Genomic DNA, 15,275 nt, shown 5'->3' with positions numbered 1-15,275 from the left:
TGACCTACAAGACCTTCTAGAACTAACACCAAAAGACGATGTCCTTTTCATCATAGGGCACTGGAATGCAGAAATAGGAAGTCAAGAGATACCTGGACTAACAGGCAAGTTTGGCCTTGGAGTAAAAAATGAAGCAGGGCAAAGGCTAACAGTTTTGCCAAGAGAATACACTGGTCATAGCAAACATACTCTTCTTCAACACAAGAGATGACTATACACATGGACATCACCAGATGGTCAATACTGAAATCAGCTTGATTATATTCTTTGCAGGTGAAGATGGAGAAGCTCTATACAGTCAGAAAAAAACAAGACCAGAAAGTAGGGAAAACCACTAGACCATTTAAGTATGACCTAAATCAAACCCCTTGCAATTATACAGTGGAAATGACAAATGGATTCAAGGGATTAGATCTGATAGACAGAGTGCCTGAAGAACTATGGACAGAGGTTCATGACATTGTAGAGGAGGCAGTGATCAAGACCATCCCCAAGAAAAAGAAATGCAAAGAGGCAAAATGGTTGTCTAAGGAGGCCTTATAAATAGCTGACAAAAGAAGAGAAGCTAAAGGCAAAGGAGAAAAGGAAAGTTATACCCATCTGAATGCAGAGTTACGAAGACTAGCAAAGAGAGATAAGAAAGTCTTCTTAAGTAAACAATGCACAGGAGTGGAGGAAAATGATACGATGGGAAAGACTAGAGATCTCTTCAAGAAAACTAGAGATACCAAGGGAACATTGTATGCAAAGATGGGCACAATAAAGGACAGAAATGGTATGGACCTAACAGAGACAGAAGATATTAAGAAAAGGTGGCAAGAATACACAGAACTATACAAAAAAGATCTTAATGACCCAGATAACCACAATGGTGTGATTACTCACCTAGAGCCAGACATCCTGGAATGTGAAGTCAAGTGGGCCTTAGGAAGCATCACTACGAACAAAGCCAGTGGAGGTGATGGAATTCCAGTTGAGCTATTTCAAATCCTAAAACATGATGCTGTGAAAGTGCTGCACTCAATATGCCAGCAACTTTGGAAAACTCAGCAGTGGCCACAGGACTGGAGAAATTCAGTTTTCATTCCAACCCCAAAGAAAGGCAATGCCAAAGAATGTTCAAACTACCACACAATTGCACTCATCTCACACTCAAGCAAAGTAATGTTCAAAATTCTCTAAGTGAGGCTTCAACAGTACGTGAGCCAAGAACTTCCAAGTATTCAAGCTGGATTTAGAAAAGGCAGAGGAACCAAGAGATCAAATTGCCAACGTCCACTGGATCATCAAAAAAGCAAGAGAGTTCCAGAAAAACATTTACTTCTGCTTTATTGACTATACCAAGGCCTTTGACTGTGTGGATCATAACAAACTGTGGAAATTTCTTTAAGAGATGGGTATATTGGACCACCTTACCTGCCTCCTGAGAAATCTGTATGCAGATCAAGAAGCAATAGTTAGAACCAGACATGGAACAACAGACTGGTTCCAAATTGGAAAAGGAGTACGTCAAGGCTGTATATTGTCACTCTGCTTATTTAACTTGTATGCAGAGTACATCATGCAAAATACTAGGCTGTATGTAACACAAGCTGGAATCAAAATTGACGGGAGAAATATCAATAACCTCAGATACACAGATGACACCACCCTTATGGCAGAAAGCGAAGAAGAACTAAAGGGCCTCTTGATGAAAGTGAAAGAGGAGAGAGGAAAACCTGATTTAAAACTCAATATTCAAAAAACTAAAATCATGGCATCTGGTCCCATCATTTCATGGCAAATAGATGGGGGAATCAATGGAAACCATGACAGACTTTATTTTCCTGGGCTCCAAAATCACCACAGATGGTGACTGCAGCCACAAAATTAAAAGACACTTTCTCCTTGGAAAAAAAGTTATGACAAACCTAGGCAGCATTTGAAAAAGCAGAGACATTACTTTGCTGACAAAGGTCCATCTAATCAAAACTATGGTTTCTCCAGTAGTCATGTATGGATGTGAGAGTTAGACCATAAAGATAGCTGAGCGCTGAAGAACTGATGCTTTTATACTGTGGTGTTGAAGAAGACTCTTGAGAGTCCCTTGGACAGCAAGGAGATCCAACCAGTCCTTCATAAAGAAATCAGTCCTGATTATTCATTGGAAGGACTGATGCTGAAGCTGAAGCTCCAATGCTTTGGCCATGTGATGTGAAGAACTGACTCACCGGAAAAGACTCTGATTCTGGGAAAGACTGAAGGCAGGAAGATAAGGGGACTAGAGAGGATGAGATGGTTGGATGGCATCACCACCTTGACGGACATGAATTTGAGCAAGCTCTGGGAGTTGGTGAGGGACAGGGAAGCCTGGTGTGCTGCAGTGCATGGGGCCACAGAGAGTCGGACATGACTGAGTGACTGAACTGAAATTGCTAGCATGGGAGATGAGTGCAATTGTCTGATGGTTAGCATATTCTTTAGCACTACCCTTCTTGGGAACTGGGATGAAGATTGGCCTTTTCCAGTCCTGTGGCCACTGCTGGGTCTTCCACATTTTCTTACATATTAAATGCAACACCTTGATGGCATCATCTTTTAGGGTTTTGAACCATTCTACAGGACTTCCATCACACCCACTAGCTTTATAAACAGCAGTACTTCCTAAGGCCCACTTGACTTTGCACTCCAGAATGTCTGGCTTTGGGTGACTGATAACACCTTTGTCGTAATCTGGTTCATTAAGATCTTTTTTGTACAGTCCTTCTATGTATTCTATCTCTCTTGATCTCTTTGGCATTAAGTAGGTCTCTACCATTTCTTTCCTTTATTGTGCCATCTTTGGGTGAAATGTTCCCTTGATGTTTTCAGTTCTTCCTGAGGAGATCTCTAGTCTTTTCCTTTCTGTTGTTTTCTTCTAGTTTTATGCAATATTCATTGAAGAAAGCCTTCTTGTCCCTCTGTGCTATTCTTTGGAACTCTGCATTTAGTTGGATGTATCTTTCCTTTTCTCCCTTGCATTTCACTTCTCTTCTTTCTTCAGCTATTTGTAAAGCCTCCTCAGATAACCACTTTGCCTTCTTTCCTTTGGGATGGTTTTTTTCATGGTCTTCAGTACAATATTACAGACCTCCGTCCATCGTTCTTCAGGCACACTGTTAGCTAGATCTAATCCCTTGAATCTATTCATTGCCTCTACTGCATATTCATAGGGGATTTGAGTTAAGTCATACCTGGCTGGCCTAGTGGTTTTCCTGCTTTCTTTAGTTTAAACCTGAATTTTGCTATGAGAAACTGATGATCTGAGCCACAGTCAGCTCCAGATCTTGTTTTTGCTGACTGTATACAGCTTCTCCATCTTTGGCTACAAAGAATGCAATCAGTTTGATTTCAGTATATCCCCTTTGGTGATGTCCATGTGTAAAGTTGTCTATTGTGTTGTTGAAAAAGGGTGTTTGCTATGACCAGTGCATTCTCTTGGCAGAATTCAGTTAGCCTTTGTCATGCTTCATTTTGTTCTCCAAGGCCAAACTCACCTTTTACTCCAGGTATCTCTTGACTCCCTACTCTTGCCTTCCAATCCCGAATGATAAATAAAGCATCGTTTTTTGGTGTTAGTTCTAGGAGATGTTAGTTTCAGGTGTACAGCAAAGTAAATCAGTTATATATATACAGGTATCCACTCTTTTTTAGATTCTTTTCTGTGTAGGTCATTATAGAGTATTGAGTAGAGTTCCCTGTGCTATACAGTAGGTCCTTATTAGTTATTAATTTTATATAAAGTAGTGTGCATGTGTCAATCCCAATCTCCCAATTTATCCCTTCCCTGATACCCGCCAGTAACCATAAGTTTATTTTCTACATCTGTAGCTTTATTCCTGTTCAGACAAGGTCATTTGTAGCCTTTTTCATTTCACATGTGTGTGTGTGTGTGTGTGTGTGTGTGTGTGTGTTAGTCTCTCAGTCATGTCCAACTCTTTGTGACCCCATGGACTGTAGCCCGCCAGGTTCCTCTGTGCATGGGATTGTCCAGGAAAGAATACCAGAGTGCATTGACATTTCCTTCTCGAGGGGATCTTCCTGACTATGGGATCAAACCCAGGTCTACCTGCATTGCAGGTAGATCCTTTACATTTGCAGGTAGCCACCAGGGAAGCCCACTTACATATTTGACATATAAGCTATATTATATGGCTTTTTTTCGCTATAGATTCTCATTAGTTGTCTATTTTATGCATAGCAGTGTATATTTGTCAATCCCAATCTCCCAGTTTGTCTGAAGCTCCCTTCCCCACTTGGTAACCATAAGTTTGTTCTTTACATCCGTAACTCTATTTCTGCTTTGCACATAAGTTCATCTGTACCTTTTCCCTAGATTCTGCATCTAAATGATATATTTGTTTTACTCTTTCTGACTTCTCTGTGTAGGACAACCTCTAGATTCATCCTCATCTCTGCAAGTGGCACTATTCTTTTATGGTTGAGTAATATTCCATTGTATTTATACACCACGTCTTCTTCATCCATTTCTCTTTTGATGGGCATTTAGGTTGCTTCCATGGCCCAACTATTGTAGTGACTTGGTCTTACCTGTTTCATGGAGACCTGTCTCCATCAACAGAGGTATGGATAAAGATGTGGGGCATATATAAAATTGAATATTACACAGACACAGAAAGGAACATGTAGTGCCATTTGCAGAGATGAGGATGAACCTGGAGATTGTCATACAAGTGAACTGGGTTGGCTTTGTTTTGTGGACCAACCTGAAAGTATTTCCGGTAGATCAACTGAGCCCATTTACATTTACATGACACATATTTGGTCTTTGTTCTGACACATCATTTTACAATATATTTTGGTTTGGTTCTACTATGTGGTCTATTTTGGCTCTCCCAATATTTGAGGGTAGACCTCTGCTATGTGGTCTATTTGAGGGTCTGTATTTTCCTCTAGTCATAACTCCTGTTATTATAATTTTCTATGATATCTTTAGTTCTTATTTCTTCAGACATTATTTTCTTCATTCTCTAACATGAGTAATAATACATTTAGCAGATTTCCTTTTCTTTTCCTTCTCTTTCTTTCGTTTGTACCACCCAATTTTAGTTTCTATTATTATGTTTGTATAGGGGCTTCCCAGGTAGTGCTGGTGATAAAGAACCTGCCTGCCAACACAGGAGAAGTAAAGTGATGTGGGTTTGGTCCCTGCTTGGGAAGATCCCCTGGAAGAGGGCAGGGCAATCCACTCCAGTATTTTTGCCTGGAGAATCCCTTGGACAGAAGAGCCTGGCAGGCTACAGTTCAGTTCAGTTCAGTTCAGTCGCTCAGTCGTGTCTGACTCTTTGTGACCCCATGAATCACAGCACGCCAGGCCTCCCTGTCCATCACAAACTCCCGGAGTTCACTCAGACTCATGTCCATCGAGTCAGTGATGCCATCCAGCCATCTCATCCTCTGTCGTCCCCTTCTCTTCCTGCCCCCAATCCCTCCCAGCATCAGAGTCTTTTCCAATGAGTCAACTCTTTGCATGAGGTGGCCAAAGTACTGGAGCTTCAGCTTTAGCATCATTCCTTCCAAAGAAATCCCAGGGCTGATCTCCTTCAGAATGGACTGGTTGGATCTCCTTCCAGTCCAAGGGACTCCCAAGAGTCTCCTCCAACACCACAGTTCAAAAGCATCAATTCTTCAGCGCTCAGCTTTCTTCACAGTCCAACTCTCACATCCATACATGACCACTGGAAAAACCATAGCCTTGACTAGACGAACCTTTGTTGGCAAAGTAATGTCTCTGCTTTTGAATATGCTATCTAGGTTGGTCAAAACTTTTCTTCCAAGGAGTAAGCGTCTTTTAATTTCATGGCTGCAGTCACCATCTGCAGTGAATTTGGAGCCCCCCAAAAGAAAGTCGGACACTGTTTCCACTGTTTCCCCATCTATTTTCCATGAAGTGATGGGACCAGATGCCATGATCTTCGTTTTCTGAATGTTGAGCTTTAAGCCAACTTTTTCACTCTCCTCTTTCACCTTCATCAAGAGGCTTTTTAGTTCCTCTTCACTTTCTGCCATAAGGGTGGTGTCATCTGCATATCTGAGGTTATTGATATTTAAACTGATAGATTTAAGGGCCTAGATCTGATAGATAGAGTGCCTGATGAACTATGGACTTGGGGTCATGACATTGTACAGGAGACAGGGATCAAGACCATCCCCGTGGAAAAGAAATGCAAAAAAGCAAAATGGCTGTCTGGGGAGGCCTTACAAATAGCTGTGAAAAGAAGAGAAGCGAAAAGCAAAGGAGAAAAGGAGAGACATAAGCATCTGAATGCAGAGTTCCAAAGAATAGCAACGAGAGATAAGAAAGCCTTCCTCAGTGATCAATGCAAAGAAATAGAGGAAAACAACAGAATTGGAAAGACTAGAGATCTCTTCAAGGAAATTAGAGATACCAAGGGAACATTTCATGCAAAGTTGGGCTTGATAAAGGGCAGAAATGGTAGGGACCTAACAGAAGCAGAAGTTATTAAGAAGAGGTGGCAAGAATACACAGAAGAACTGTACAAAAAAGATCTTCACGACCCAGATAATCACGATGGTGTGATCACTGACCTAGAGCCAGATATCCTGGAATGTGAAGTCAAGTGGGCCTTAGAAAGCATCACTATGAACAAAGCTAGTGGAGGTGATGGAATTCCAGTTGAGCTCTTTCAAATCCTGAAAGATGATGCTGTGAAAGTGCTGCACTCAATATGCCAGCAAATTTGGAAAACTCAGCAGTGGCCACAGGACTGGAAAAGGTCAGTTTTCATTCCAATCCCAAAGAAAGGCAATGCCAAAGAATGCTCAAACTACTGCACAATTGCACTCATCTCACACGCTAGTAAAGTAATGCTCAAAATTCTCCAAGCCAGGCTTCAGCAATACGTGAACCATGAATTTCCAGTTGTTCAAGCTGGTTTTAGAAAAGGCAGAGGAACCAGAGACCCAATTGCCAACATCCGCTGGATCATCGAAAAAGTAAGAGAGTTCCATAAAAATATCTATTTCTGCTTTATTGACTATGCCAAAGGCTTTGACTGTGTGGATCATAATAAACTGTGGAAAATTCTGAAAGAGATGGGAATACCAGACCACCTGACGTGCCTCTTGAGAAATTTGTATGCAGGTCAGGAAGCAACAGTTAGAACTGGACATGGAACAACAGACTGGTTCCAAATAGGAAATGGAGTACGTCAAGGCTGTATATTGTCACCCTGTGTATTTAACTTACATGCAGAGCACATCATGAGGCTACAGTTCATAGCATCGCAAAGAGTCAGACGCGACTGAGGCAACTTAACACACACACATCATGTTAGCATAGTCCTCAGTGCTCATACATATGCACATGATTTTAATCACTAGATTTTTTGTGCTTGAATGACACCCTTTAACTCCAAGCCAGCATGTATAAGACAATTGTTCCTTCTTTGTGAGCTTTCTTTAGAGATGTTATTGCTTCCCATTTTTAAAAAGTTATGACAAAATATTTGGTCATAATTTTTACCTGCCCTATGGAAACAGGGCTACTAGAGAAGATTTTTTTTCCTTTTAAAATATGAAAGCACTATATTCCTTCATATTTTCTCAGCTTCTAAGTTTTGCTACCTCGTTCCAATTTTCCCTTTAGTATTTTTATATAAAGTCATGGCTGCTCCTTGGTAGTACTTATCATTGGATGTGTTTGATTTTCCTCCATTAGCCAGAGGATGAGTTCGAGGGTAGGGGTAACACATGGCTATGAAGAGGGCTTTCCAGGTGGCACTACTGGTAAAGAACCCGCCTGCCAGTGCAGGAGACGTAAGAGACACCATTTCGATCCCTGGATCGGGAAGGTGCCCTGGAGAAGGAAATGGCAACCCATGCCAGTATTCCTGCTTGGAGAATCTCAGGGACTGAGGAGCCTGGTGGGCTACAGTCCATAGGGTCACAAAGAGTCGGACACAACGGAAGCAACTGAGCACAAAGGTAGAAGCCAGAATTCAAGTTCTCAGTCTTTCTTGCTGCTACGGCATCGAGCCGCTCACTCAAAATGGAAGTTTTGAGGGAGGGCGTGTGAAAAAGTAGTGCATGGGATCCAGCCACGAAGAGGGTTAAGAGGCAGGAGAGGACAGGGTCACCCTTCAGATTTCACAAGACAAAAGTTTCCCCTTCTCCGTAGCCTCGAACACATACTGCTTCCTGCAACGATGGCTCACTCTGCCTCTCTGTCCCCACCAGGCTAAGGGGGTTCCTAGCAGAAGCCCCCTTGCTCTATTTTAGTACCCACTGTTGAAAACAAGGATAGTTTTGCACTTCAGGCTGAATCTTTTTCCTTTAGTAAATGTCTCCTACTTGGTCTTTCCTGAGATCTACTATCACTGAACTCCTCCAGTTACTCATTGAGTTTTTTTTTTTTAATTAATTAATTTATTTTAATTGGAGGCTAATTACTTTACAATATTGTAGTGGGTTTTGCCATACATTGACATGAATCAGCCATGGGTGTACATGTGTTCCCCATCCTGAACCTCATTGAGATTTATTTCAGCTTTATCTTCCTGGTTTCTGCCCAATCACAACTGCTTTTGAAAGCCTTACATGTGTTTTGGGGGCTTGCATTACATTTGTCTTGGAATTTCCCTGAAAACGTATAAGCATTTTCTGTTTTTGTTCTCCATATTACTTCTGTATATTTTTAGGAGGAGGAAGAAAATTCTGACTTGTGAGGTGAAGTTCCAACCTGAAGTCCAGTGAACATGTGGACTGCGTTATTGAATCCATGCGGATGGAGACTGAAGGGAAGAGATAGTGATGACCCATGTTTTTAGTTTGTGCAAGTTTAAGACATAGACGGCGAGTTTGATTTATCATGCTGTGTTCCGAGGGCCTGTGGGACACCCAGGTGGAGATATTGAGTAGTTAGTCTTCTGTACAAATTTGGAGCTCAGGGAAAGAGGTAGAAATGAGAGGTAAAAATCATTATCACTTTATTGCTTCTTCTGGCATTTACTGAGCGCTTGCTATGTTTCAGGGAGTATATAAATACTGCCTCGTGTAGCCATTACAAGGAAACAAACTCAGAGAAGTGAAGTCACACTGCTAGCAGGTGGCAGGGCTGATGTTTGAACCCAGGTCTCTCTGACACCAAAATCCACAAGCATGGTTCCTCCGGAGTTACGGTGCCTCTGTAGAGGGTTCACCACATTCCTTTGGTGCATGGCTTAAATGTGAAGATAAGGCAGTATATTCCTTCATATTTTCTCAGCATTTTAGTGTGAACTGACTCAGCAGGAGTAAGACACCCCTCACTGTCTCAGCTGATCTGACACAGACAGAGTCTGAGAATGGAGTTTCTCTCACTGCTTTGGGTCTCTACCACCGTGGTTGATGACATGAGTCTGTGGCTTAATAGCCTGCACTGAGTTGTCCTGGATCCTGATTCAGGTGGCCTGATGTGTCCAGCCCTAAACCCTGTGCCTAAAATGGCTAACTTAACCTGTGCGGTAGTGCACTGACATGGATACTGGAATCAACACGCTTGCACCAAACACACACCAGTAACTTAGAAATGTGGATTTTGGATGACATTTTTTTTTTCCTCTGTTTGTAAAAAAGAATATTGACTTCTTTGAGCCAGACCCAACAGGAAATGGTAAATGTTAAAAAGAGACCTGTCCAATTAAGACGGCATTTGTCTTTGAATCCCAGTGTCCCTCTGATGTCCCCAGTGATACCAGGTGGACTGGTTGGAAATGGATGTTATAGGAAAGGCAATGATACATTGATTTTTAGAAATCTTGTTCTTCTACATGCATGTGTGTCTGTGTACTTAGTCACAGAGTAAAGCTGTAAAAATATTTTAGATTCATGTCACCTAGATATGTGAGAAAGAGATCATTTTATCTTCTATTAATTATGCTTCTCAATATTTTATCTCTAAATTAAACGATATATGGCCACTGCAGTGTCTAATATGTGTCAGGCTTTGGGAGAAGAGAATCATGTTAGGTGATGGGATTCTATGAGTTAAGAAACAGGAAATGCTGACCATAGGGTCTGAAATATAGTAAGCCCTATAAAAGTACATGCTATTTTTATTATTACAGACAAAATAATATTGCAGATAAAAATTCTGATTTTGGACAGACACAGTAAGTTGCTCAGGGTTACACAGGAGTTTAGAGGAAAATGGGATACATATCAAGTTCTGATTACTCTAAAGCCAAGCATTAACTCTGTCCCTCCAAAAAATATTTCTATGAAACATTCAGTGGGACTTAATGTGATAAATTTCTGTGATTTATCGCAGAAGTGAATTTCAAGTTTTTTCCTGGATAAAGAGCCAATAATACAGACAATCTCATTAAAAAAAAAAAAGCAGGAAGTGAGCATAAGAGCACTAATAAAGATATAATTTACAGATAATTTTTATTAGGCACTCCTAGGCCATAGATCTGTAGATTTCACACGACCATGTCTGTCTATGCAGTAAATCCATATCCACAGATGACACATGTTGTGCAATGATTGTTATTGACCAGACTCAGTTTAATTCAGAGAAGGGAGAATGCCAAGGGTTCTTGGAGATATATTTTATCCAGTAACTTATTTTCACTTTGATTTCGTGCCAGTTGGAACCTGCTGTTCACTTTATTCTTTCTAGATCATTCTGGTCATTGTCAACTAGAGTGAGATGCATGTTTTCTTGTTGTGATCTTTCCACTTCGTTACATATAAACACACACATACATAAATGCGCACACACACATTTTCAATTCTCTAAAAAAAAAAAAAAATTCCCTATTTGTGAATTGCAAGAAATGGAAAGGTTACACCTATGTTTTCAGCTACCAAAGTGCTGTAACCATGACACAGTTTTCTTGTTTCACATTTTGGTTTGAAGCACACAGATGCCCACTGAAAAGTTAGAATTAACATCTCACCTCACTATTCCTCTTTGGTGACTTTGGACAAGCAAATGACAATGGCTGTCTATGGTGATGTTACATTTAAGGGTTATTACCTATAGACTCTTTACATATTCAAGTGCAAATTACTTCCAATCTCCATTTATTACATCCTTAAGCTAGGGGATGAATTCTCTGCATGGAGATCAGAGCAGCATCTGCTTCCATTAATGAAAATGCCACAGTTACAAGCAGGAGTAGCTGGAATGAAGATTCTTCAGCTGAAGTTAAACAGAGTCAGTTAATCCATATTTTTTAGTTCCCACCAGGTCAGAAGTCTCATAGTTGCTGTGAGTTAGGCATTCAAGAGGAGTTTAGGTAGGCAGTTCTGACTCAGAATCCCTTATGTGTTTGCACTGAATATGTCTGTTGGTTCTGTAGTCATCTGAAAGCTTGATTGGATCAGGAGGATATGTTTCTAAGATGGCTCTTTCACATGGCAGACAGACTTTTGGTGGGAGGGAAGCCTCAGTTCTTCTCCACATAGGCTTCCTTACAGCATGGCATAAAGTCTGAGCAGGAAAGTAGAAGATTTAAGACAGTATAAGGAGTAATTGCAGAAGGTGACTGCAGCCATGAAATTAAAAGACACTTTCTCCTTGGAAGAAAAGTTATGACCAACCTAGACAGCATATTAAAAAGCAAAGACATTACTTTGCCAACAAAGGTCCATCTAGTCAAAGCTGTGGTTTTTCCAATAGTCATGTATGGATGTGAGAGTTGGACTATAAAGAAAGCTGAGCACCAAAGAATTGATGTTTTTGAACTGTGGTGTTGGAGAAGACTCTTGAGAGTCCCTTGGACTGCAAGGAGATCCAACCAGTCCATCTTAAAGGAGATCAGTCCTGGGTGTTCATTGGAAGGACTGATGCTGAAGCTGACACTCCAATACTTTGGCCACCTGATGCAAAGAGCTGACTCATTTGAAAAGGCCCTGATGCTGGGAAAGATTGAGGGCAGGAGGAGAAGGGGGCAACAGAGGATGAGATGGTTGGATGGCATCACCGACTCAATAGACATGAGTTTGAGTAAATTCCAGGAGTTGGTAATGGACAAGGAGGCCTGGCATGCTTCAGTCCATGGGTTGCAAAGAGTCGGACACAACTGAGTGACTGAACTGAACTGAACTGATTGCTGGCATAAGGGGCAGACCTGTGGACTACATCATCCCTGAAATTCAGGAAAAATAAAATGTATTTTCCCACCATTCAACTAAAAATTTGAAAGCAAGGTCTTATTTTATCAAGGCAACAAGAACAATCTTATCCAAGTTGGGGGCTTTTCCAGAGTCCCCTGGAGTCCTGTATAGAGACAGGGTTGGGGTGGAGGAGTTGTGGTACCCCAGTGGCCATGCCTCCATCCAGTGCTGGGCCACGGTTGCTCAGTCCAGTGCAGGGCGCTTGTGGACGCTCTGATCATTTCGTGGGGGCTCAATACCAGGATGGCCAAGAATCAGCTCCTTCTTGGGAACCTATCAGCACCTAAGTGCTCTCTGTCATTTTCCGTCTCTTCCTTCTGAAACATGTATGTATTCTGCTAAGTCATCTCACATCCTTCCTCACCTATTGCTCATTCCTTGGGGCCATTTTTGTTCTCTTCTCCTGCTTAGACTTTTGAGGCTTATATTCGTTAGACAATTATCTTGGTCTATTTTCTGCTATCCATTTTTTCCCTGATGCAATGAGTCTCTGGTGACTTGAATGAGAGGGATGGCCAAGGGATAATAGAAAATACAGGAGGACAAAAACATTGGATACAGCTTCAAAAATGGTCAATTGGGTGGCCAGGGTCTGCAGGGAGGTTGGGATAGGAAATCATTTAATGGGTCTATAGGGTTTCTGTTTAGTAATTTGAAAAGAGTTCTGGAGATTTGTTGGATAGCACATTTTACAATGATTAAGGTGGTAAGTTTTACACTATGTGTATTTTACCACAATGAAAAATAAAATAAAAAAGCAAAAAAAAAGTAATTTACTTAGACAATTATGTCTTATTCTTTAAATTACTGAGTGATAAATTCCCCAGCCAATAAATACAGTCCTATTGACCAAAAACTAAAGAAAGAAAACCCCAAACAGTCATAATTGGGAAATACAACTGTCCCTGTTCAGATTGGGCTAACACAGGAAGGCAACTTGGACAAGGGGTCCCTAGGGCTGAGCTCTTTGGGCAAGTCCTTGGCACAGGCACAGGGCTGAGCTGGAATGGAAGGGGTGCAGATGAGGAAGGGCAGGGTGAGGAGGAGGGGCAGGGGTGTGCTGCAGCCCAGGGAATGGGACTGTGATGAGGATTCAAATTGTGGAAGCACCGTGGAGCTCACACTTGCAATCTCTTCACTCCTAAGAAACTGGCTAGTGGAGAAACAGATTTCTGTCAGATAAGGTCCACAGTTCTGCCAAAGAAAAGACAGCATGAAGAGAAGCAGAAACTTGGCCATGGCTCAGTTGGCTAAAGTAAAGCGGGCCACAGTCCTGGGGGGGCTGTCAGCTCTTCATGCCGCTGTCTGTCCTACACTGAGTGGGGCCAGCCACAGACTTCCTCCGAACCTACTGGGTGCACTATGACAATCCAATCTGTAGCATCAACCTCCCTGGGTTCCCCAAGAGCCTTTCTGTCATGAACCTCCAAAGTGTTTGTGTGAGTACATGTGTGTGTGTGTGTGTGCATGTGTGTGTGTGTGTGTATCCCGGCTGTCTTAGAACATATGACGTGCTTTCAGGCTGATTAATGCTCAGTAATGCTCTCACGTTTCCACCGTGTGTTCAATGAGTCAATAGTACTGTTTGCTAAAATGTCAGCTCAATGATAAAGGCTTCTAGAAGATGAAGTTTCCGGTGCCCCCTGCACCTGGCTCAAACCAGAAGGACCACCTATTGTGCTGTTGGTGCTGATTTTGGACTACAGAATCTCTCTAAAGCCTGTCTGATTATTGTCCTCAATGGAGGGAAAACACAGGTGAAATATTCCTTTGTGTTAAAGATGGACTAAGCATACAATGATTACCAATGACAGGCTCACAAAGGCAGCGGAGGACGAGGGAGCCAGCCTAGAGAAGGGAACACTGGTTTGGGGCTATTTGCAGAAGTGGGGCTCCTGGACCCCTGGATATCAGAGACAGGAAAACAAGAGTGCCCGCCTCCCCAGGATGCTGCCAGAAACCAGCGGAGGGGAACCAGCAAAGAGCTTAATGAAATTCCCCCAGAATCTGGAACGTTTCTAATGAAAACTGGATTTTCTTATCTTCTCTTCCATAGAGAGTTTCTGATTAGTAGTTCAGAGCTCGGTGGAATTCACCATATATCACTTTAAATGTTTATTTTATGTCCAGCTTATTCTAACATTTTTATTCATCTTAATGAGAAGTAATTGGCCTTCCTATTGCAGTGTTTCATTTTAAAAAAGGGAATATTAATAAGGAATGAAAGCGTGCTAAAATCCATAACTATCTTCCCGGCTTTCACCATGCTTCTATCTATCCTAGAAGTCATGGTTTTAGATTGAAAATAGTATTCAATGCATTTGAACCACATCCTTCCTGAGGCTGGCGATGCCTTTATTGTATGTCATTATGTCTTCTGGGAATCCTGACATTAAAACATATCCTTGGTTCTCACTTAAGCCAATTTTATAGGGCAGGGAAAGAAAAGACAACATTTTGCAATGAAAGCACCTTCTCCCATCTGGCAAAATGGCTTTCTGGACTCTATTGTGGCTCATTGTCTAAAAATAGGATGAAGACAAATTGTTATCATTTGCGAAAGCCCATGACAATAATGATAAATGAACAAATTTTTTTGCCCTCTGAAGTCATTGCTTAAGGCTTTCTCTGGGATCAACAATGTTAAACTGGTAAACTTTCCTCATCTGCATCCGCAGAAGGTTTACAAATGGCTTTGTAAACAATTTTAGCCAGAGCGTTAATCTCCCCTCCAGAACGAGGGCTGTGAGATAGATGATTGATTTGCAATTTAAAATGACACTGAAACCCCTGAAACAGATATGAAAGAAACTTTCAGTGAATAATGTTTTAGTTGACAAGAAAAGATAAGGCACATCTTTCATCTGATAGTGGGCTGTTTTTGATAAATATTGTTCATAATGGAGAATTTTGGAATCATTAATGTGTGGATAGAACATTACTACTTTTTGACTGGGACTTTAGAAAACATTTTCTTTTGGCAAGAGTTTTGTTACAGGAATTTAAAAAAAAAAAAAAAAAGACAAGGACATGCTGGAAAAACACCCATTAAAAATATTCAATTATTTGCCCTGAGTCCAAACTGGTACAAGACAATGGTCAACCTGCAA

Source organism: Bos indicus, chromosome 18 (genome assembly GCF_029378745.1).
Source record: "Bos indicus isolate NIAB-ARS_2022 breed Sahiwal x Tharparkar chromosome 18, NIAB-ARS_B.indTharparkar_mat_pri_1.0, whole genome shotgun sequence".
Classification (NCBI taxonomy): Eukaryota; Metazoa; Chordata; class Mammalia; order Artiodactyla; family Bovidae; genus Bos; species Bos indicus.
The sequence above is the reverse complement of the archived record's forward strand: the minus strand, read 5'-3'. Positions refer to the sequence as shown.